The 25,429-nt window shown below is 49.6% G+C and overlaps 1 protein-coding gene across 1 annotated transcript in view; it reads right to left on the reverse strand.

Moving 5' to 3' along the window:
* The window catches only part of NCAPG2 (non-SMC condensin II complex subunit G2), a 73,191-nt gene extending 72,146 nt beyond the window's left edge, over nt 1–1,045 (reverse strand). Inside the window, exon 1 of the mRNA XM_007983655.3 lies at nt 948–1,045. The gene's annotated coding sequence lies outside the window, so the exon portion shown is untranslated. The remainder of the gene's footprint in view (nt 1–947) is intronic.
* Nucleotides 1,046–25,429: the final 24,384 nt, after the last annotated feature.

The raw sequence follows: 25,429 nt of genomic DNA on the forward strand, positions 1-25,429 counted from the left end.
GAGGGCAGTGCCCAGGCCCAGGACTGAGGGGATTTACTCTCTGAGGGCAGTGCCCAGGCCCAGGACTGAGGGGACACTGAGGGCAGTGTCCATGCCCAGGACGGAGGGGGTTGCTCTCTGAGGGCAGTGCCCACGCTCAGGGCTGAGGGGACTCTCTCTGAGGGCAGTGCCCACGCCCGGGGCTGAGGGGACTCTCTCTGAGGGCAGTGCCCATGCTCAGGGCTGAGGGGACTCTCTCTGAGGGCAGTGCCCACGCCCGGGGCTGAGGGGACTCTCTCTGAGGGCAGTGCCCATGCTCAGGGCTGAGGGGACTCTCTCTGAGGGCAGTGCCCACGCCCGGGGCTGAGGGGACTCTCTCTGAGGGCAGTGCCCATGCCCAGGACGGAGGGGACTCTCTCTGAGGGCAGTGCCCACGCTCAGGGCTGAGGGGACACTCTCTGAGGGCAGTGTCCACGCTCAGGGCTGAGGGGACACTCTCTGAGGGCAGTGCCCACGCCCGGGACTGAGGGGACACTCTCTGAGGGCAGTGCCCACGCTCAGGGCTGAGGGGACTCTCTCTGAGGGCAGTGCCCGCGCCCGGGACTGAGGGGACTCTCTCTGAGGGCAGTGCCCATGCCCAGGGCTGAGGGGACACTCTCTGAGGGCAGTGCCCACGCTCGGGGCTGAGGGGACTCTCTCTGAGGGCAGTGCCCGCGCCCGGGGCTGGGATTTTCCTCCGACACGGACAGGAAGGACGGGCGTCGCTGGGCTGGGAAGGGGGGATGGCCCGGGGTCGCCTGTTCCGTCCGGTCCCGTCAGACGCAGCACTGCCCGCGCGCTGGTCGGCAGCCCACTTAGGGAAGTGGAGGCCGGGACCCCGACCAGCCGAGGAGGGGCTTCCGCCCGATCCCTGCTACCTCCCAGCCCCTGCTCTGAACCCAATCCCGGCTCCGCACCGCAGCTCTCACCTGGGCTCGGGGACCCGCCGATTCCCGCGCTCGGACCAGATTCAAACGCACCCGCCGGCGCCCCAGATGGGCCCCGCCCTCCCGGTCGTCATCCAGCGCCGCTCTCGCGAGAGCTGGGGCGCCGCGATCCTCGGGCCCCACCCACACGCCCGCTCCGCCCCGCCTCCAGATCATGCCCCGCCCACATGCCCGCCGGTCTTCCTCCTGTCTATGCCCCGCCTCTTGGGCGCTTAGCCCAGTGCCCTACCGGGCACCACGGAACGCGCACGCGCGGCGCCGCAGCTGGGGAACCCATGCACTGTGCGCGCGCCGACGTCCACTGCGCGCTCGTGCGCGTCCTGGGGCCTCCGCGGAGGGAGTGCGCGGTCCAGGAGAGGGCGGGGCGCTGGGAGCGGGCGGTGTTGTGGGAAGGAGGAAGGAGAGGAAGGGAGAGACGGGGAGAGGAAGGAAAGGTTTGGGGCGGGGAGAGGCCACAGGGCCGTGTCTGGATCCCCGGGAGGACCCCACCCCGGCCTGGCCGGCTTCCGTGACCGCCCTCCCTGCCAAGGGGTCACCTGTCCGGCCTGCACCCAGTAGGTGCGCCCTGGGCAGGTGCTTCCCCCGCAGAACTCCCACCCCCCCACCCCCGGCAGGTAGGCTGCCCATAGGGTGGAGAGGGAGAGGCCTTAGCGGGGACCCTCGAAGGCACCCGTGTGAAGGAGGAGTAGCAATGTCATTTAATTCTTTGGACTTAAATGCCAAAGGCACATACTGATCTATCAATCTCTTTTAATTTGTGTCAGCGAATAACTTCATTGGGCGTTCCCAATTTTTGTTGAAAGCAAATTCTTAGAAAATGGTGCTCTTTACCACCAAGCTCTGCATCCCTTCGTGAGGATTTGGCCTTCCCTGGTGCTATGTTCTTTCATGCTTGAGATGTCTAGAGTGGTATCTGTTTTCCTGGCCGAACTCAAACCAGAGGTCTCGGCGAGATTGAAGTCGTTGCACTGTGAGAGCACAGCACCACCCAGTAGGAACATCATGGGAGCCACAGTGCGATTGTAAATTTCTAGTGACCACATTAGAAAAATAAAAATAAATAGGTGACATTAATTTTTAAATATGTTTTATTTAGCCTAGTGTATCAAAATATTACTTGTTGGAATATCGTTTCAACAAGCAATATAAAATTATAGCAGGGAGAAAAGTGGTTTACTGGGAAGCTTGCAACAGTGAAGCAAGGCAGGCTGCAGAGGGGAGGGAGAAGACCCACTCAGAGCATGCTGAGTCCCGGACCCTTGTCAACAGGTGGCCGATATCTAACATCGCCTATTTCATCCTGGAGCTCCAGCCACCTCTGACCTCCTCTTCCCTCCATACACAGACATCTCCTTCCCTGCCGTTTCTTGAATTTTGGTGCCCCCACCTTCTTCTCACTGCTTTCTTCTTAGCAATTTCCTTCATATCCAAGGTGCAAACTGCCACCTTTGAGCAGTGACCTCTGCATTTGGATTTGCAAGACACGGTTATTTCTGAACTCCAGAATTTTCAACAGCTCACTGCCTATTCCCATGCGGGTGCTGACATGCATCCAAAATGGAAATCAATTTCCTCTCCCAACCCTGAATCCTGCCCCTTTCCTTATGCTCGTCCCTCCTCCAATCAGCCATCTGTTCCTGGTGGTTCTGCTTCCTGAATATGAATAACGTATCAAGTTACACATGTGAGCTCTGAAGCTGTACCACTTGGGCTAACCTGGTTCTGTGCTCACTAGCTGGTGACCTTCGACAGGCCATGGACGACTAAGCCTTAGTTTCCTCATCTATCAGATGGGACCTACTTAAGTACTGAGCCTCCTCTAGGGAGTTATTATGAGGCCTAAATGTCTGTGTAGTGCAGTGCTCAGAGGCACGTGGGAGCAGGGCAGCAGGAGCGCTGACTGTGCCCCCAACGCACCTGCCCATGTAGCCGCTAATGTCATAGGATTCTTTCGGTATCGCTTCACCAGCTAGAAACCTCCGTGGCCAGCGGCGCCTCTGCTAGAGTTTTGCTCGAGCCCACTCGGCCCAGCAGGTTGCCCTCGGCTTGCACTACCAACCCAGATCCCCACGCCTGCCAAGGGTGAGCCAGGTGCAGAGCAGCAAGGGGTATGTGAGCAAGCCAGCATGAGGTCCAACCACTGGCATACCCAGCTATGCAGCTGCGGTCGTGGGGCAGGCAGCTCCAGGTGCCTGCACAGCTGCCAGCTCCATGTGAGGCTGTGGCTGGACCACAAGTACCACAAGTGGCTTCCACTGCGGGCACCAGCATCTGGACAAGGAGAACGTGGTGGGGCTTACACCTGTAATCCCAGCACTTTGGGAGGACGCGGTGGGTGGATCACCTGAGGTCTGGAATTTGAGACCAGCCTGACCAACATGGTGAAACCCTGTCTCTACTAAAAATACAAAAATTACCCAGGCATGGTGGCACTCACCTGTAATCCCAGCTACTCGGGAGGCTGAGACAGGAGAATCGCTTGAATCCAGGAGACGGAGGTTGCAGTGAGCCGAGATCATGCCACTGCACTCCAGCCTGGGCAACAAGAGCAAAACTCCATCTCAGGAAAAAAAAAAAAAAAAGAAAGAAAGAAAGAAAAAAAAAAAGAAAAAAGAAATACCTGAGGCTGGGTAATTTACAAAGGAAAGAAGTTGAATTGAACCACCCGAAAGCTCAGAGATGTCAGGAACCACAGAGACCCAAAGGGGGGTTACAGTGTGTCACAGCCCTGGCTCGGGGAGCCCCAAGGTCTGGGCTCCCAGAAGGGCCACAGCTCTTCTGTCCTTCTCATCACCCACAGCCTGGCGAGTTGGGGGTCGTGTTTCCCGGGCAGCGTGTTTCAGCTCATTTGTGTTACAGCTCTTTTGGTCCTGCCGCCCCACACCGGTCCACGACTCCTTGGCTGACCCGGGCCCACCACTGCTTCCCATGGCATGGGGTAGCCCTTGGTGCCAGCAGAGGGTGGGAGGGCTATAGCATTGTAGCTCTGGCTTGGGGAAACCCTAGGCCTGGGCCTCTAGAAGGGTCACCACTCTTCACTCCCTCAGTCTGGGAGCGTGTCACAACCGCAGATCAGCAAGCTAGCCAGGAACCTGTTACAGCCACTTTGGCTCCCACCTGCAACTTGGCAAGCTGGCCAGGAAAGTATGACAGCTCCTTTTGCTCTCCCCATTCAGCAGGTTCCAAGTTCTTGTCCCATGTCCAGGAGGTTAGGCAGACAACTGGAGGGTGAGCAAGGCAGAGAACAGCTGACCAAACAGCTCTCAGTAGAGAGGAGACTGGAAGTGGGTAGCTCCTATCCACAGGCAGGTATGGGCTCAGAATGAAGTACATGTTGATTGGTCCATAGACAGGAGGAAGTGTGTGCTGATTGGTCCATGGGCAGGCCTGGAAAAAGCACCACTTGATTGGCTGAAAGGCATCAAGTAGGTTCTCTCTCTGGATCTCTGACTTCACCCAGAACTGGCATCCTGGCCTGGGAGCTTCAGGCTGTCCCTGGCTTGAAAGTGGGGTTTCACCAGGGACCTGTCCCTTCCCACCTAGGAACCTGTCTCCCGCTGCCATCACCACTCACGGGGAATGTACCCTTCCCCAGCAAATAAACCACTCTCCTCTAGAACTCAGCTCAAGCTTTGCCTTATAGCGGTTTATTTCCTGAACCCCATAACCCTCATTGTAATGCAATCTCTTAGCCCCCTACCACAGGCCTCATTAGCCCCTCCATGTCAAGCACTGCATCATCCTTAGTCCTATATCCGTGGCATAAGGCCTGGCACATTTTAGATGCTTGAAGAAAATATTTTCTGAATAAATGAAGGAATGACGCATCCACGATCATCTGTGTTCTTAAAACCTTACAATGTGGTTAATGAGAAAAAGTCTGTAGAATTAAAGTTGGACCACATGGCAAGGCAATATCAAACTAAGTTTCAAAGTATATAAAACTTGGCTAAAATATCTTTGATAAAAATATAATATATTTCTATTTATTTATTTATTTATTTATTTTTTGAGATGGAGTCTCACTCTGTGGCCCAGGCTGGAGTGCAATGGTGCGATCTCGGCTCACTGCAAGCTCTGCCTCCTGGGTTCACACCATTCTCCTGCCTCAGCCTCCCGAGTAGCTGGGACTACAGGCGCCCGCCACCACACCTGGCTAATTTTTTTGTAGTTTTAGTAGAGACAGGGTTTCACCGTGTTTGCCAGGATGGTCTCGATCTCCTGAACTTGTGATCCGTCTGCCTCGGCCTCACAAAGCGCTGGGATTACAGGCGTAAGCCACCGCGCCTAGCTAATTTTTGTATTTTAAGTAGAGATGGGGTTTCACTATGTTGGCCAAGTGGTCTCAAACTCCTGGCCTCGTGATCTGCCTGCCTCGGCCTCCAAAAATGCTGGGATTACAGACACCTACCACCGCGCCTGGCTAATTTTATTTTTTGTATTTTGTTTAGTAGAGATGGGTTTTCACCGTGTTAGCCAGGATGGTCTTGATCTCCTGACCTCGTGATCCGCCCACCTCAGCCTCCCAGAGTGCTGGGATCACAGGCGTGAGCCACTGCACCTGGCCAAAAATATAATATCTTTCATAGTGAGCCAAGCATAGGGTTTACAGGGTTTTTAAAGTTTAGTTTATTTTGAATTGCACAAGTAACACAATCACATGGTTCAAACTCACATGGCAAGAAGAGGTACACAGAAGAGTCTTCTGCCCCCCCCGGACACACAGCCCTCTGCTCCAAAGGAAACCATTGTTATCAGCTTCTCAGAAACCCCTCCCCTGCCTATATAAGAAAATACAAGATTTACAATTTAATTATAATCATTGCAACATGGAGAATCAGCTAACCCAACAAGAAGTCATTAGCTAGGAACGTCATGGAGTCCTAGTTAAAATAACCATTGAAAAGCCAATCTGGGCAAAACCCCACAGTGCAGGGCAGCTATGAGGGCTCTGTCACACCAGCAGGGGGCCCGAGGAGGGGTCTCCAGGGCCACACACGGCCTGACCCAGCAGAGTGAGCCACTGGCTCCAAGAAGGAGAGGAGCCTCTTGGGCACATAGGAAGCTACATCAGTCTGTTCTCACACTGCTATAAAGGAACACCTGAGGCCAGGCACAGTGGCTTCCACCTGTAATCCTAACACGTTGGGAGGCTGAGGTGGGCGGATCACCTGAGGTCTGGAATTCGAGACCAGCCTGACCAACATGGTGAAATCCTGTCTGTACTAAAAATACAAAAATTACCCGGGCACAGTGGCGCTCGCCTGTAATCCCAGCTACTCGGGAGGCTGAGACAGGAGAATCGCTTGAATCCAGGAGACGGAGGTTGCAGTGAGCCGAGATCATGCCACTGCACTCCAGCCTGGGCAACAAGAGCAAAACTCCATCTCAGGGGAAAAAAAAAGAAAGAAAGAAAAAAAAAGAAAAAGAAAAAAGAAATACCTGAGGCTGGGTAATTTATAAAGGAAAGAAGTTTAATTGACTCACAGTTCTGCACGGCTGGGGAAGCCTCGGGAAACTTACAATCACGGCAGAAGTGGAAGCAAACACACCCTTCTTCACAAGGTGGTAGGAGACAGAAGTGCAAGGAGCAAAGGGGAAAGAGCCCCTCATAAAACCATCAGATCTCGTGAGAACTCACTCACTCTCACGAGAACAGCACGGAAGAAACCACTCCCATGATTCATTTACCTCCACCTGGTCTCTCCCTTGACACATGGGGATAGTGGGAATTATGGGGATGACAATTCAAGATGAGACTGTGGGTGTGGACACGGCCAACCACATCAGAAGCTGGTGCAGAAACATTTTTTTCCTTTTTGCGGTTTTTGTATTGTATTGTCTCTAAACGTTTGAACCTGGGAAAGGTGGATGTGGATGTTTGATCCCACAAGTACAGTAACTACAGAAGACTTCAAAGTGCTCGGCAGCTGGGAACCCACATTGCCCCTGCCTGGGTGCTGGGCCAGCAGCCCCACAGCACCTCCTGCTAACCCAGGAGGCACAGCTACACTTAGGGAGAGCTTGGGAAGGGGTGGAGGGTGACAGCTGGGGGTGCTGAGACAGATACCACCCCACCTGGTGTCCCCAGCAGCAACGGGAGGGGAGTGGGGGGGCGAGCCGGGCTCTGCGGTGGCCTGTGTGGCCCGACGGCGAGGGGAGGGGAGTGGTGGGGCGAGCCGGGCTCTGCGGTGGCCTGTGTGGCCCGACGGCGAGGGGAGGGGAGTGGGGGGGCGAGCCGGGCTCTGCGGTGGCCTGTGTGGCCCGACGGCGAGGGGAGGGCAGTGGTGGGGCGAGCCGGGCTCTGCGGTGGCCTGTGTGGCCCGACGGCGAGGGGAGGGGAGTGGTGGGGCGAGCCGGGCTCTGCGGTGGCCTGTGTGGCCCGACGGCGAGGGGAGGGGAGTGGTGGGGCGAGCCGGGCTCTGCGGTGGCCTGTGTGGCCCGACGGCGAGGGGAGGGGAGTGGTGGGGCGAGCCGGGCTCTGCGGTGGCCTGTGTGGCCCGACGGCGAGGGGAGGGGAGTGGTGGGGCGAGCCGGGCTCTGCGGTGGCCTGTGTGGCCCGACGGCGAGGGGAGGGGAGTGGTGGGGCGAGCCGGGCTCTGCGGTGGCCTGTGTGGCCCGACGGCGAGGGGAGGGGAGTGGTGGGGCGAGCCGGGCTCTGCGGTGGCCTGTGTGGCCCGACGGCGAGGGGAGGGCAGTGGTGGGGCCAGTCGGGCTCTGCGGTGGCCTGTGTGGCCCGACGGCGAGGGGAGGGGAGTGGTGGGGCGAGCCGGGCTCTGCGGTGGCCTGTGTGGCCCGACGGCGAGGGGAGGGCAGTGGTGGGGCCAGTCGGGCTCTGCGGTGGCCTGTGTGGCCCGACGGCGAGGGGAGGGCAGTGGTGGGGCCAGTCGGGCTCTGTAGTGGCCTGTGTGGACCAGGGCCCTCTGGACTTCATGGGAGTTCCTGTTCAAAGAAAGTGGTTTTCTTCCCCCTCTTAGGTTGTAATTCCTCTTTAACATGATCCCTGGTGTTTCAATAAAGGAATCTTCATGCACAACCTGCAGTTGTGACCTAGGGAAGACTGCAGGGGCAAAGGTGAAGAGGAAGGTGAGCAGCCCGCCCCCATCCCCCTGGGGTCCTCGGGGAAGACAAGGCATGGGTCCAGGGATGCGGAGCTCAGGCATGGGGTGTGAGCTCAGGGGTATCTCCTTAGTGGTTACTCAGAGGAGAACAAGATAAACCGTCAAGGGCAAACGTTTTCAGCCATGGCTGCCCATGAAAACTACTTGAGCTGCTTTAAAAATACTAAAGGCTAGGCTTCCTCCAGGCCAACTCAATCAAATCAATCAGTTCAACCAGGGGATACCCTGGGTGTTCATATTTTTTAATCTTCCCAAGTGATCTTAATGCACAGGTTAGAAGAAACTGATCTCAGAAAACATGTAAAAAGAGGAAACGTGAATGACTCAAGTATAAAATCAATAAAGCTGGCCGGGCGCGGTGGCTCAAGCCTGTAATCCCAGCACTTTGGGAGGCCGAGACGGGTGGATCACGAGGTCAGGAGATCGAGATCATCCTGCCTAACACAGTGAAACCCCGTCTCTACTAAAAAATACAAAAAACTAGCCGGGTGAGTTGACGGGCGCCTGTAATCCCAGCTACTCGGGAGGCTGAGGCAGGAGAATGGCGTGAACCCGGGAGGCGGAGCTTGCAGTGAGCTGAGATCCGGCCACTGCACTCCAGCCCAGGAGACAGAGCGAGACTCTGTCTCAAAAAAAAAAAAAAAAAAAAAATCAATAAAACTGAGGTTCCTGCCCCAGGCAGAACCTGAAACAGAATCAGACTGCGGGATGAGGAGCTCCTCAGCACCTGCCCAAGCCAGAAGTCAACGCAGGACAATCACTGTCCTCTTAAAGCTCACAGCATGACTGAGAAAGTGGACACAACCCAAGTGTCCATCAACAGACAAATGGACAAACACAGTACGGTCTATCCTCACAATAGAATATGACTCAGCTGTAGAAGGAATGAAGCTCTGACACCCCTACAGTGCAGACAGCCCTTCAAACACCATGCTCGGTGAGAGAAGCCAGACACAGAGGTCACGGACTGTACGACTCCATGTATATGGAATGTCCATGACTCTAAAATCCACAGAGGTAGGAAGCAGATTAGGTGTTGCCAGAGACTGAGGAGAGCAGATGGGGAGTGACTACTAATGGCTGTGGTTTTGGGGTGACAAAAATTATCTAAAATTAGATAGTGGTGATGGCTGCACAACCTTGTGGGTATACTAAAACCACACAATTGTATGTTTAAAAGGGTAAATGTTATGGTATAAAACTGTATCTCAATAAAGCTGTTATTAAAAATCCACGGCAGGGCGCCCGGTGGCTCACACCTGTAATCCCAGAACTTTGTGAGCCTAAGGTGGGCGGATCACGAGGTCAGGAGATCGAGACCATCCTAGCTAACATGGTGAAACCCCGTCTTTACCAAAAATACAAAAAAATTAGCCAGCCGTGGTGGCGGGCGCCTGTAGTCCCAGCTACTCGGGAGGCTGAGGCACGAGAATGGCATGAACCTGGGAGGCAGAACTTCCAGTGAGCCAAGATCGTGCCACTGTACCCCAGCCTGGGCGACAGAGCGAGACTCTGTCTCAAAAAAAAAAAAAAAATTCATGACCAGGCATGGTAGCTCAGGCCTGTGGATGGATCACCTGAGGTCAGGAGTTCGAGACCAGCCTTGCCAACATGGCAAAACCCCATGTCTACAAAATACAAAAATTAGCCGCGTGTGGTGGTAGGCACCTGTAATCCCAACTCTTCGGGAGCCTGAGGCGGGAGAATCGCTTGAACCTGGGAGGCGGAAGTGGCAGTGAGCCGAGATCATGCCATCACACTCCAGCCTGGGCGACAGAGCGAGACTCCATCTCAAAAAAATAAATTACTTTATTAAAAATAAATAAATAAAAATTCACCAGCATGAGGATGAATAGAGAGGAGCCAAGGTGGGGATTGGGACCTGGTGAACTGAGAGGGAGGGGGTGCAGTGCTGGTGGCACCGGGCACAGTCACGCCTGTATCCATGGGTCTGGCCTCGGGGACAGAGCCAGAGTCCTGGGTGGTGCCACAGGGCGGAAAGATGTCATAAAGCCTTCCTGAGGGTCGTGGTATCTAAACAGACGCGAGAACAGTCACTGTCAACCCTGAACAGAACTTAAACTCACTGAGTTCTTAAAATCGAAACGCCTAGCCCTCCCCAGACCAGTTAAGTCAGAATCTCTGGCGGGGCTGGACAGAGGGATTCCGTCGTGTAGCCAGAGTGTACGTTTCAATCTGCCGGGGGCTTGAAGCTGGAAGGGAGAGGGGCCTGCCAGGCAGAGGGCGGCGTGTGAGTGCCAGGCAAATGCGGGCATCGCCAGCATAGACTGGCAAGGGGTGAAACACGCTGGAAACAGAAACTGCCACTGGGGTTCACACCAGGAAGTTGGGGTTTATTCAATGGGTGGTGGAATCTCTCTGAAGTATTTTAAGAACAAGTGTGATGTCTCTGAGAAATCCCTGGGGGCAATGGAAAGACGCACTGGGCCAGGTAGGTGCGGGTGGGAGGGACCCAGCCAGGTGGCCACGGGTGACAGGCGTGACTCCCAGCCAGGGAAGTCCTTCCTTGGAGCCTGCACTGAGGAGTGAACTCTGGCTGCTGCCTCCACCTCACAGCAGGCAGGGTCTTCACAGCCACTGCACACCCAAGACTGCTCAGACCAACGAACTAAAATGCCAATCTTTAAAATGCCTGAAGGGGACCAGGCTTGGTGGCTCACACCTGTAATCCCAGCACTTTGGAAGGCCAAGGCGAGTGGATCACTTGAGGCCAGGAGGTCAAGACCAGCCTGGCCAACATGGTGAAACCCTGTCTCTACTAAAAATACAAAAACTGAGCCGAGTGTAGTGGCGTGTGCCTGTAATCCCAGCTACTTGGGAGACTGAGGCAGGAGAATCGCTTGAACCCAAGAGGCAGGGATTGCAGTGAGCTGAGATTGCACCATTGCACTCCAGCCTGGACAACAAGAGCAAAACTCTGTCTCAATTAAAAAAAAAAAAAAAAAACTGGCTGCGGTGGCTCATGCCTGTAATCCCAGCACTTTGGGAGGCCAAGGTGGGCAGATCACAAGGTCAGGAGATCGAGACCATCCTGGCCAACATGGTGAAACCCCGTCTCTACTAAAATACAAAAAAAGGTTAGTCAAGTGTGGTGGCACGCGCTTGTAGTCTCAGTTACTTGGAAGGCTAAGGCAGGGGAATCGCTTGAACCCAGGAGACAGAAGTTGCAGTGAGATCGTGCCACTGCACTCCAGCCTGGTGACAGAGTGAGATTCCATCTCAAAAAAAAAAAGAAAAAAAAAGATTGATAGTATACACTAAGCAATGATAAGAATTAATTAAGATAAATCCATACCTATGTAAGTTACAATGGAATTGTAGAACATTAAGCTATTTTTAAAAGCCTAAAACCTTTCAGACCGAAAAGACAGATTGCTTAAAGAGGTGTGAATGATTTAATAATTATTGGGTGTGAAGATTATTACAAACAACAACCATCAACAGTAAATACCAGAAGGCAAGTGCTGGAGAAAAGTAACTGCCAACTCAGAATTTTATAACCAGCCAACTAGTTATTCAAGGAAAAGGGCAAATAAAGACATTTTCAGTCCTTAAAAGACCAAGGGAATCAGTACCCAGAGACTCTCTGTAAAGAATTATTAAAGAAGAAAAGTCAACTCAAGGAAAGGTATGGAATCCAGGAAATAAAAATAAGCACAGAAATCGCTGATTTGCACCCTGAGATATTATTAACAATAACTATAAAGTGATGATGACATTTTGCCTTGAAAAAGATTGGAACTAAAACTCCAGAAGAACACACACTGAGTTGTAGTGTCTATAGTCCTTTGTGTTTAGAAGGACAGATACTGAAAGACTTTAACCAATCGGCCGGGCTCGGTGGCTCAAGCCTGTAATCCCAGCACTTTGGGAGGCCGAGACGGGCGGATCACGAGGTCAAGAGATCGAGACCATCCTGGATAATACGGTGAAACCCCGTCTCTACTAAAAAATACAAAAAAAAAAAAAAAACCTAGCCGGGCAAGGTGGCGGGCGCCTGTAGTCCCAGCTACTTGGGAGGCTGAGGCTGGAGAATGGCGTAAGCCCGGGAGGCGGAGCTTGCAGTGAGCTGAGATCCGGCCACTGCACTCCAGCCTGGGCTACAGAGCGAGACTCCGTCTCAAAAAAAAAAAAAAAAAAAAAAAAAGACTTTAACCAATCAAATAATATAACCTGAAGCTTCCAAACAGCAAAGGAAAAAAATATATCAAACGCTATCAACCCAAAGGTAGGAAAGAAGAGCAAGGAAGCAAAAGAAAAGGTAAAAATAAAACATCAAGTAAGATCATAGAAATAAGTGTAAATATGCCACTAATCATAACTAATGTAAAAATATGAAATTCTTAATTTTAAAAAGAGATTAAATCAGATAACATAAATTCCAGTTATGTGTATCTTATTCAAGATATAATTAAAACAAAGCTGCACAGAAAGGTTGAAATAAAGGTGTGAAAAAATACCATTTAAGTACTAATTAATGGAAAGCTGGTATGGCAATATTAATATTAGACAATATAGAATCCTAGGCAAAAATATCTATGGAAAATAATGAAGGGATAATAGGTAATAAATGAAAAAAAAAATCCATCAGGAAGATAAATTAATCATGACTCTGTATGCCCTTTACAACCAAACCTTAAAAATATGAAATAAAAAATGAAAAACTTACAAGGAGAAATAGATAAAATTCTCAATCATCACAGCACCTTTTAACATATTGCAATCAGAAACTGAACTATGAAGCTACAAAAGATTAGTAAAGCTAAGGAAAAGATGAGTAACACAATTAGCTCGATTTAAAAAAATTTATAGGCTGTGCGAGGTGGCTCATGCCTGTACTCCCAGGACTTTGAGGGGCCGAGATGGGTGGATCATTTGAGGTCAAGAGTTTGAGACCATCCAGGCCAACATGGTAAAACCCTGTCTCTATGAAAAATGCAAAAAAATTAGCTGGGTGTGGTGGTGCGTGCCTGTAATCCCAGCTACTCAGAAGGGTGAGGCAGAAGAATCGCTTGGACCCAGGTGGCAGAGGTTGCAGTGAGCTGAGATCGCACCATTGCACTCCAGTCTGGGTGACAGAGTGAGACTCTGTCTCAAAACAAAACAAAACAAAACAAAACTATAGCCTCTAGCAAGGCCAACTACGAATAAAAGAAAGGAGACACAAATTACTAATATCAGAAATCAAAGAGGGAACATACTACAGATCCCATGCACATTAAAAGGAAAACCAGGAACAATGCTATGGTTACAAATTTGATAACTTAGATAAAACAGGCCAATATATTGAAAGATATAATCTTCCAAAACTGCACAATAAACAGACAATCTGAGTAAGTCTATAATCTAGTAAAGAAATTGAATCAATTAATAACCTTCCAAAATAGAAAGCACCAGGCCAGATGAGTTCATTGGCAAATTCTACCAAATATTTCAGGAAGAAATTATACAATTCTCTACAATCTCTTTCAGAGTAGAAGCAGCGGGATGACTTTCTAGCTTATTCTATGAGACTAGCATTACCCCAACACAAAAACCAGGCAAAGACATTACAAAAAAAGAAAACTATAGACCAATATCTGTCATGAGCATAAATGCAAAATTCCTTAACAAAACATTACCAAATCTAATTCAATCTTGTATTAAAAATTATACCCCATGGCCAAGTGAGTTTTTTTTTTTTTTTTTTTTTAGTCTTTCTCTGTTGCCCAGGCTGGAGTGCAGTGGTGCGATTTGGGCTCACTGCAACCTCTGCCTCCCGGGTTCAAGTGATTCTCCTACCTCAGCCTCCTGAGTAGCTGGGATTACAGGCGTGAGCCAACACGCCCGGCTAATTTTTGCATTTTTAGTAGAGACTGGTTTTCACCATGTTGGCCAGGCTGGTCTCAAACTCCTGACCTCATGATCCACCCACCTCAGCCTCCCAAAGTGTTGGGATTACAGGCGTGAGCCACCGTGCCTGGCCCCAAGTGGGATTTATATCAAGTAGGCAAGGCTGACTCAACATTTGAAGATCAATTAATGTAATCTACCACATCAATAGGCTAATGGAGAAAAATCACAGGATTATATCAATAGACGCAGAAAAAAGCAACTGACATTCATTCATAATAATAATTTTTTAAAACGCTCAGTAAACTAGTAAAAAAGAAACTTTCTTTTGACCAGGTGTGGTGGCTCATGCCTGTAATCCCAGCACTTTGGGAGGCCAAGGTGGGCGGATCACGAGGTCAGGAGACCGAGACCATCCTGGCTAACACGGTGAAACCCCATATCTACTAAAAATACAAAAAAATTAGCTGGGCGTGGTGACACGCACCTGTAGTTCCAGCTACTTGGGAGGCTGAGGCAAGAGAATTGCTTGAACCCCAGGAAGCAGAGCTTGCAGTGAGCTTGCAGTGAGCCGATATCGTGCCACAGCACTCCAGCCTGGGCAACAAAGCAAGACTCCATCTCAGAAAAAAAAGAAAGAAAAGAAAAAGAAACTTCCTCTTATCCAGAGATGGTGGCACATATCTGTAGTCCCAGCTAGTCAAGTGGCTGAGGCAGAATTGCTTGAACCTGGGAAGCAGAGGTTGCAGTGAGCTGAGATCATGCTACTGCACTCCAGCCTGGGTGACAGAGCGAGACTCCATCTCAAACAAAAAATTTTTTTAAACATTAGGCATGGCAGTGTGTAACTGCAGTCCCAGCTACTCGAGAGGCTTAGGCGAGAGGATCCCTTGAGCCCAGGAAGTTAAGACTACATGAAATTATGTTTGTGCCATTGCACTTCAGCCTGAGCAAGACCTTGTCTCAAAAAAAAAGAAAAAAAAAAAAATCCATAGGAAATAAATGACAAAACTCTGATGACTGAAATCAAAGAAGAACTAACTAAATGGAGAGACAGGATTGATGCTACCATCTTCAAGTATTATTATAAGGCTATAGTAGTCACAGTGTAGTACTGGTAAATGAAAAGATAAATAAATTAATGCAACAGAACACAGCCCGTAAACAGACCCAAATAAATACAACCGACTAAACTTTGACAAAAGAGCAAAGGCAATACCGTACGATGGATGAACGATAGTTTTTACAACAAATGGTGCTGGAACAACTAGACATCCACAGGCAAAAAGTGAATCTAGACACAGATCTTACCCCTCACAAAAATTAACTCAAAATGGATCATAGACCTAAATGTAAAATGCAAAACGATAGAACTCCTAGAAGATAACATAGGAGAAAACCTAGATGACCTTGCGTGTGGCGATGATCCAACGGAGGCATAATCCATAAAAGAAATCGTTTATACATTGGACTTCATTAAAATTTAAAACTTCTGCTCTGTGAAGGACAATATCAAGAGAAAGAGAAAACAAGGCACAGAGCAGGAGAAGATATTTGTAAAAGGCACATCTGATACAGGACTGTTATCCAAAATATACAAAAAACTCTGAAAACTTAACAGTAAGAACACAAACAATCCAAATAAAAAATGAGCTACAGATCTTAACAGGCCCCACACCAAAGAAGAGATACGGATGGCAAACACACGTATGAAAAGATGCTCCACAGCATTATGTGTTCAGGAAAACAAATAAAAACAACGATATTATACCACTGCACACCAACTACGATGTCCAGTCCAGAACGCTGACACCACCAGATGCTGGTAAGGAAGTGCAACAACAGGAACTCTCCTTCACTGCTTGTGGAAATGCAAAATGGTGCAGCCACTGTAGAGAACGGTTTCCCCCTCCTCCTCCTCCTCCTCCTCTTCCTTCATTCTTCTCCTCCTCCTCCCTCTTTTCCTTCTTTTCCTTCTCCTCCTCCTCTTCCTCCTTCTCCTCCTCCTCCTTTTTTTTGAAGGTCATTCTGTCACCAAGGCTGGAGTGCAGTGGCACTCCACTCAATATTGTCATAGCTCACTGCAGCCTCAACCTCCTCACTGGGCTCAAGCAATCCTCCCGACTCAGTCTCCTGAGTAGCTGAAGGCATGCCCCACCATGCCTGGCTAATTTTTAAATTTTCTGCAGAGACAGGTTCTCAATATGTTGCCCAGCGTTTCTCACTCCTGGCCTCAAGTGATCCTCCTGCTTCCTTCAGCCTCTCAAGTTGCTGGCATTATAGTCATGAACCACCACGTTTGGCCCAGTCGGTGGTTTCTTACCTAATGAAATATATTCTTTTTTTTTTTTTTTTTCCCCAGACAAGGTCTTGCTCTGTTGCCCAGGCTGGAATGCAGTGGCACAGACATAGCTCACTGCAGCCTCAACCTCCTGGGCTCAAGTGATCCTCCCACCTCAGCCTCCCAAAGTTCTGGGATTATAGGTGTCAGCCACCATGCCCAGTTCAAAATATACTCTTACCATATGATCCAACAATTGTGCTCCTTAGTATTTAACCAAAAGAGTTGAAAACGACGGCCATACAGAAAACTTGCACAGGGATGTTTATAGCAGCCTTATTTATCATTGCCCAAACTTGGAAGCAGATGAGCTGCCCTTTAGTAGGAGAGGCGGATAAGTAAACTGTGGCACATTCAGACAATGGAATATGATTCAGAGCGAAAAAGAAATGAGCTATCAAGCTATGAAAAGACATGAACTGTAAATGCATATTGCTAAGTGGAAGAAGTCGATCTGAAAACACCATACACTGTGTGATTCCAACTATATGACATTTTGGAAAAGGCAAAACTATAAAAACAATAAAAAGATCACACACGATGCACAGCCTCCCACTCACACACGAGCACAGACGCACGCACACATGCACATACAAATGTATTTGGCCCGTGAAGACAGAGCTCCCCCGGCACTGTCGTGCAAACCGCCTTGTACATAGTAGGTGCATGTTTCAAATGTTGCTGAATGAATAGAGAGCACTAAACAGTGTTTTGGTTCTAATTTATATTTTGAGAAAGTCAGTGAGATGCTTCACAGGTTGACATTCTCAAAGCAAGGGAATATGAGTGTAGAACAAAAACTTCCTAGCCAAGCACAGTGGCACATGCCTGTAATTTCAGCACTTCAGGAGGCCATGACAGGAGGTTGCTTGGGGCCAGGAGTTTGAGACCAGCCTGCACACGTAGTGAAACACCTGTCTCTACAAAAACTAAAAAATTAGCCAGGCATGGTGGCGTGCACCTGTGGTCCCAGCTACTTGGGAGGCTGAGGTGGGAGGATCACTGGAGCCCAGGAGTTTGAGGCTGCAGTGAGCTGGAATTCTGCCATTGCTTTCCAACCTGGGCGATAGAGGGAGATCTTGTCTCAAAACAACAACAACAACAAAATAACAATTCCCCAAAGCTGTTTCCTACACTTGACCAGAAAGAATGAAAAGACTTTACATAGCTGTTCTGCCTTACAAAACATATTTTGTTAGCAACTGATGCTAGTATCTACATATTTAGAGAATCATGATGAGACACATCCAGTGCACTATCTCTGGGCAAATTTTTGGAAGAATTATTGTATAATAAATGATCCAAGAAGCTTATGCTATTATGTTTTAAGTTAAAATATTCATCTAGAGATGGACGTGGTAATGCACAAACAACTACAGTTTCAGCCACGCTTCCTTTCGGCCAGAACCGCCATCTTCCAGTAATTCGCCAAAATGACGAACAGGAGGGGAACGGGGAGAGGCTCCCGATAGATGTTCTCTAGGCCTTTTAGAAAACATGGAGTTGTTCCTTTGGCCACGTATATGCGAATCTATAAGAAAGGTGACACTCGACATCAAGGGAATAGATATTGTTCAAAAAGGCAGCCCCACAGGTGTGACCGCGGCAAAGCTGGGAGAGTCTACAGAGTGCCCCAGCTGGCAGTGTTGTAAACAAGTGAAGGGCGAGATTCCTGCCGACAGAATTATGTGCGTATTAAGCGCTCTAAGAGCCGAGATGGCTTCCTGAAATGTGTGAAAGAAAATGATCAGAAAAAGAAAGACGCCTAAGAGAAAGGTACCTGGTTCAACTGAAGCTCCAGCCTGCTCCACCCAGGGAAGCACCGGGTGTGGGAACCAGTGGGAAGGAGCCTGAGCTGCTGGAAGCTATTCCCTGTGAATTCATGACATCATAGGTGTTAAAATAAAATAAAATCAAAGACCTCTGTACTGTAAAAATGTTTGTCTTCATTGAGTAGAAGTGTGGCATTCTCTCCCCTACAGAAATATTTAAACCAAATTTTAATTGTGTCCTAATTATGTAATATCTTTACTATTCAAATTTAATAGATTAAAATCTACTCCTGAAAGTTGTGAGGTGACTTATTGTGCAACGAATTACTCAATTGGTTAGAAAACAGCCAGATATTATTTATGAAATATTCGTACTGGTTTGAAGATAGTCCCTCTAAATCATTATGGAAGGAATTAAATAATTTACAAAAACATATATATATAGTTCCAGCTACTTGGGAGGCAGAGGTGGGAGGACTGCTTCAGCCCAGAAGCTTGAGGCTGTAGTGAATTATGACCCTGCCTGTGAATAGACCATGCCTGTGAATCACATCTCTTAAAAAAATCATAAATAAAAAGCTTTCACCTTTCAACTGAGGGTTGAAGAAGCTTGGAGAATCATGGACAAGCGGAAGGGAATCTTGAGCCAAACAAAGGGGTTAATAGTCAGCATTGTCAGAAAGGTTGCAGAGAAGCAGAGCACCCATCCACTGACGGGGGCTGCCTGCAGGGAACAGGGGGCCCTGAGAGCTGTACCTTCAGTTTGTTTAACTAGAGAAATGGTCATCAACAGTTGTCTTTCAGTGTAGGGACTGGAGTTGGACGTTGTAGGCCCTGACTGTGCCCGTGTGGGCCACGGCGATTCTATGCACTTCTCTGTAAGACTGAGTTAGCCCCGAGGCAGCGCCATCATCCAGAACCCAGGCCATCGGCCTGTGCTCCCCACTCAGGCGAGATTTAGATTCTAGGAAGCTGTGAGCACGTGCTGTGTGCATGTGTGTGGACTGTGTTGCGTGTTATACTGTTGTGTGTGTGTTGTGTTGTGTGTCCTGTCATCATTGTATTGTATGTATATTGTGTTGTCTGTGTGTAGTGTCTTGTGTGTTGTGTATATATGGTATGATGTTGTATTGTTTTGTTGTATTTGTGTGGTAGTGTGCTGTGTTATATGCTGTTTTTTGAATGTGTGGCATGTGAATTGTGCATTGTGTGTAGGTATGTTGTGTGTATATTGTCTGTTGTGCACGTGTGTGGTGTGCTCTGTGTTGTCCGTGTGAATGTGATGTGTATTTTGTTGTGTGTATTGTTTTGTGTGTATTGTGCGTTATGCATGCATGGTGTGTATATATCGTTTGTGTTGTGTGTTGTGTCTGTAAGAATACGTGTGTTGTGTGTTGTGTGCATATTGTGTGTTGTCCATGCATGTGGTGTGTGTGTGATGGTTCTCATGAGAGACTGGGAACTGAGACCAGCTTCTGCTGTGTCTGATCCAAGTGTGGTTCAGATTCCGGTCCCTGTCCCTGTTGTGGGAAAGCCTGTGAACACTGGCATGGGGCTGCAGCGTCGCCCAGCGTGGCCTGTGAACACTGGCATGGGGCTGCAGCGTCACCCAGCGTGGCCTGTGGACACTGGCATGGGGCTGCAGCGTCGCCCAGCGTGGCCTGTGGACACTGGCATGGGGCTGCAGCGTCGCCCAGCGTGGCCTGTGGACACTGGCATGGGGCTGCAGCGTCGCCCGGCCTGGCCTGTGGACACTGGCATGGGGCTGCAGCGTCGCCCGGCCTGGCCTGTGGACACTGGCATGGGGCTGCAGCGTCGCCCGGCCTGGCCTGTGGACACTGGCATGGGGCTGCAGCGTCGCCCGGCCTGGTCTGTGGTGCCCTCGTGGTTATGGAAATAGAAGGAGCCAGGCCTGGACGGGGGTGCCGTCCACTGCATGCTCCATGAACTGCAGAGCCCAGGTGTGCATGCTGGGTGCAGATGAGGCCTCCACTGTGGGCCTAGAAGTCCTTCCTGTCCACAGGCCTGGGCTCGCAGGCAGAAGACATGGATGCAGCTGTGGTCGTGGGTGTGGACTTGGAGGTAGGCTGGATGTGAAGCCAGAAGCTGGCCTGATTTGGGCCTCATCTGGTATCAATTCTTTCTTTCTGTATTACACTTCACTGACACCCAAGTCTTCAGTCAAACCTTGTTAAAAGGCACCATGTTGCCTCTCGCAAACACAATGTTGAATAAAAGCAGCCAGACACAGGAGAACCCACTGAACACTTCCACTTACATCAAGCTCAGAATCTGACAAAACACATCTGCAGGGCAAGGCGTCAGGAGCGGAGTGACCCCGGGCAGGGCAAGGGCAGAACCAGCAGGGGCATGAGAAGGTGCCTGGGGCTCTGACGTTGCTACCTCTTCTAGGTGCTGGTTACACGGGTGTGTTCGGCTTGGAAATTCATCAAGGCAGTGAAATGGGATTGTGCACGTTTCTGTCTGCACCCATGCTACTGTGAATAAAAGAAGAAACTGCGGGGCCTCATTGTACTGTGGAGAATGAAGGAGGCCCCAAAAGGCCACGTGGAGCCCTGGGGGAAGTCACTGGGGATACACAGGCCCAACAGACGCATGACCTCAAAAAGGTGCGGGTAGCCAGGCACAGTGGTTCATGCCTATAATCCCAGCACTGTGGAGGCCGAGGCAGGAAGATCACACGAGCCCGGGAGTCGAGACCAGCCTGGGCAACGTGGCAAAGTCCCATCTCTACAAATATTTAAAAATTAGCCAGGTGTGGTGGTGCATGTCTGTAGTCTCTGCTACTAGGGAGGCTGAGGAAGGAGGATCACTTGAGCCTGGGAGGTTGGGGCTACACTGAGTTGTGTTAGTGCCACTGCATTCCAGCCTGGGCAACAGAGCAAGACCCTGTCAAAGAAAAAAAAAAAAAAAAAAAAGGCAGGGGAGTGGAGGGCCTTGTTCTTGGACAAATGAGTGGCAAATGCTAGAAGATACTGAATAGCCAGGTATGTGGGGAAGGAATCTGGGGTTGGAGACGGGAGAGGCACCTCTGACAGGTTGGTGAAGCTTCATGTGTTAAATGATTTGAGGATTTGAGTAGAAGAGAAAGTGTAACACTGTTGTCGTCCTAACCTAGTGGATAAGGCGGGGAGGTTGCCGCATTCTGATAGAAGGTGAGGACGGAGAGTGGATGTGGAGGCTAACGACCATCCTGTGAGACGGGCCAGTGCTGTCCTAAGTGCTTTCCAGGGATGACCTCACTTTATCCTCAGTTCTGCCTTTGAGGTAAGGACTACAGCGATTCCTGCTTTGCAGAGGGAGAAATGGAGGCAGAGAAGTTACTTGACTTGCTTCAGGTCCCGTTGGGCAGAAGCGGGGCTTGAACCTGGGGGGTCTGACTCCAGAGCCATGCTCCACCCCACTGGGCCTCCCTGTTTCCCAGATTTGAGGTCCTGCAAAATGGAAACGTAGGCCATCTGGAGAGGTGTTTCTGTTTAGAGCCTGACATGTACACAAATACAAAAAGGTGACTTTATCCTTAGTATTTCTTGCAGGGCACGTGGGCTCACAACAAATTCTCTTGGGAAAAAAAAAAAAACATCTGACAATGCCTTAATTTCTCCTTCATTTGAACAGCTGTTGCCGACAGGATTCTTGGCTGACAGCCTCTGTGAGCACTTTGATCCCTCATCCCTCTGCTCTGGCCTCTAGGGTGTCTGATGAGAACTCAGCAGTTCATACTGCGGAGGGGATGAGTCTTTCTCTAGCTGCATCGTTTAACTAAGATGTGCCCGGGTGTGCCTCTTTCCAAATTAGGGAGTTTTTGCCCATTCTTTCTTTCTATGTTTTTACTGGTGCTTCTCTCCCTCCTCCCCTTCTGGAACTCCCACTGCACGTATGTTAGGTCCATTTTTCTCTATTCTTTTTGTTCCTCAGACTGGATAATCTCGACGGACCCATCTCCAAGTTTGCTGATTCTTTCTTCTGTCAGCTTAGATCCATGGGTGAGCTCCTCTAGTGAATTTCACATTACACTTATTTACTTTAAACCCCAGGCTTTCTGGTTACTGTTTTTGTAATTTCTCTATATTGATCTTCTCCGTTTTGGTGAGACATCATTCTCATACTTTCTTGTAATGGCTGACATGATTCCCTTATTCCTGCGAACACATTAAAAGTTGATTCAGGGTCTTGTCTTGGTCCACATGACGTCCAGCACCACGACTTCCTTTGGGGCAGTTTATCTACCTTTTTCCTGTGTGTGGCCCTTACTCTGCTATTTCTTTGCATGCCTCATCCTTTTTTCATCGAATCTGGACATTTAAGATAATATAGTCCAGTCTGGCCAACACGGTGAAACCCCGTCTCTACTAAAAATATAAAAAATGAGCCGGGCGTGGTGGCGGCGCCTGTGGTCCCAGCTCCTCGGGAGGCTGAGGTAGGAGAATGGCGGGAACCCAGGGGGCGGAGCTTGTGGTGAACCAAGATGGCGCCGCTCACTCCAGCCCGGGAGACAGAGCGAGACTCATCTAAAAAACTGAAACATAAATAAAGACAATATAATGTGGCAACTCTGTAACAAGATCCCTCTTCCTCTCCCGGCTCTGTTGTTGGTGATGGTTGTCACTGTTATTTGTGTTTAGTAACATTCTTGGAGTCTCTGGAAGCTGTGTTGTCACGCGCTGCCTCTGAAGCCTCTGCTGCGTTAGCTCACGTGCCAGCTAAGGATTGGAAGGATTTCTTCGAATACTTCAAACCAGGTGGTCTCCCAACTGGTTGCCAAGGGGCCCTGTGTATGTGCTGGGTGCCTTCAACCTTCCAGCAGGCACCTCACAACTCTCTCTTAGCCTTCACTTCCTGCTTGCTCAGAGCCTCCATGCCAGCCAGAAATGAGAACACTTGGAGGTCTTTCCTGGGGATGTACACAGCCTGGCATGTGCATGTGTCTAGCACTCCAGCAATGCCAGAGTTTTACAAAGCCCTTTGTGGACAGTCTCATCCCCTAGGTTTTCCTTTCAAAGTGTTGGATTGGCCTCTTGTTTGTCCCAACTGCTATCACTGCCTCAGGCAGCTGCCATGTTAAACAACTGCCACTGATTCTTCTGGATCAACAAACCTGGAGACAGAGTTTTCCTAGGAGCCTGAGAGTTCAAGTAGTAACAATTCCCTGGGGATGGAACTTTTGGAGGGCAATAAGTTCTTTCTTTCCCCTCGGGACGCAGCATGGCTGCTGGTCATCTCTGCTATTGTGCTTCTAAGGCTGCTGCTGTATGATTTTTTCCATATTTTCCAATAGCTATTGGCATTACCATATACAACACAGAGATTTGTACATCCAAATATTTTCCTTTTTTTTTTTTTTTTTTTTTGTGATGGAGTCTCACTCTGTCACCCAGGCTGGAGTGCGGTGGCACGATCTTGTCTCACTACAATCTCTGCCTCCCCTGGTTCAAGTGATTCTCCTGCCTTAGCCTTCCAAGTAGCTGGGATTACAGGTGCGCACCACCATGCCCAGCTAATTTTTTGTATTTTTAGTAAAGACGGGGTTTCACCATGATGGCCAAGCTGGTTTCGAACTCCTGACCTTAAGTGATCCACCTGCCTTGGCCTCCCAAAGTACTAGGATTACAGGCATGAGCCACCATGCCCGGTCCCCAAATTTTTTTTTTTTTTTTTTTTTTAAGAGACAGGGTCTTGCTCTGTTGCCCAGGCTGAAGTGCAGTGGCACAATATAGCTCACTGCAGCCTCAACGTCCTGGGCTCAAGAGATCCTCCCATCTCAGCTCCCAAGTAGCTGGAACTGTAAGTGTGCACCCACCATGCCCAGCTAGTTTATTTTTATAGAGATGAGGTCTCACTCTGTTGCCCAGGCTGGTTTCAAACTCCTGGGCTCCACTGATCCTCCTGCTTCAGCCTCCCAAAGTGCTGGGCTTACAGGTGTGAGCCGCCGTGCCCGGCCTCCAGAAGTGCTGGGCGTACAGGTGTGAGCCACCGTGCCCGGCCTCCAGAAGCGCTGGGTGTACAGGTGTGAGCCGCTGTGCCCAGCCTTCTTTGCAGAGTATTATTACTGGGATTTCCAGGTAGACAATCTTGTATCTGAAAATGAATCTGTCAAAGTTTAGAGATAATCTTTTTTCCTTTTATATTGTGTTGCCCAGGAGGTTGAGAATAACAGTAAACAAAGGCAGACTTCCTGGGTGTTTCCAACTTTCATGTCTCAGTTGTTTCTCAGAGGAGGATGCCCTTAGCCTTTTCTCTCAATAGTATCCATCAGGCTCAGCAGTATCTACTCTTTAGTCATCACTAAAAACTGTTAGTAGGTATACATCTTATTTTTAATGGAAACTTGTTAAAAGAGGTGAATTATATATTGGTCTGCCAAACGTATTTATTTCTTGAGACAGGGTCTTGCTGTCTCGCCCAGCCTGGAGTGCGGCAATGCAATCATGGCTCATTGCATCGACTTCCTGGCTCCAGTGATCCTTCTGCTCAGCCTCCTGAGTAGCTGGGACCATAGGCATGCGCCACCACGCCTGGCTAATTGTATTTTTGGTAGACACAGTGTTTTGCCATGTTGCCCAGGCTGCTCTTGAACTTCTGACCTCAAGTGATCCACCTGCCTTGGCCTCCCAAAGTGCTGGGATTACAGGTGTGAGCCCACTGCCAAACTTTATACATTTATTCAACAGACATTTGGTTTATCATGTGCCCAGAACAGTGATAGGCGACCAGGTAAAGATTTAAATAAAACTCACATAATCTCTGCCCTTTAAAGTTTATAGTCCATGTAGGAAAGTTTTAAATACAACTAAATTGTAATTATGTTAAATGTGGTGAATCAAAGTAACACAGGCCGGGGTGGTGGTGTAGGCCTGTAATCCCAATACTTCGGGAGGCTGAGGTGGGGGGTCCTTTGATCCCCCTACTGCACTTCAGCTGGGGCAACTGAGCAAGAACCTGTCTCAAAAAAAAAAAAAAAGAAAGAAAGAAAGAAAGAAAAACAGAAAAAAAGAAACACACGTGATGCTAAGAAAACTCACAGGACACTGAGATCAACTTTCAACTGAGAAGTGACGGGGAGTGGATGTGAGCTGGGCCAGTCATGGTAAGAGTCTGTGTGGAGGTGCTGGGGAGGGGAGAGGAGCAAGTGTGGAGGTGTGGGGGGCGGGGGGAGAGACAACTGTGGAGGTGGGTGGGGGAGGAGCAGGTGTGGAGGTGCTGGGGGGGTTGGAGCAAGTGTGGAGGTGTCGGGGGTTGAAGCAAGTGTGGAGGTGCTGAGGGGGTTGGAGCAAGTGTGGAGGTGCTGGGGGGGGTTGGAGCAAGTGTGGAGGTGCTGGGGAAGGAGCAGGTGTGGCGGTGCTGGGGGAGCAGGTG

The sequence above is a fragment of the Chlorocebus sabaeus genome, chromosome 21 (assembly GCF_047675955.1).
Source record: "Chlorocebus sabaeus isolate Y175 chromosome 21, mChlSab1.0.hap1, whole genome shotgun sequence".
Taxonomy (NCBI): Eukaryota; Metazoa; Chordata; class Mammalia; order Primates; family Cercopithecidae; genus Chlorocebus; species Chlorocebus sabaeus.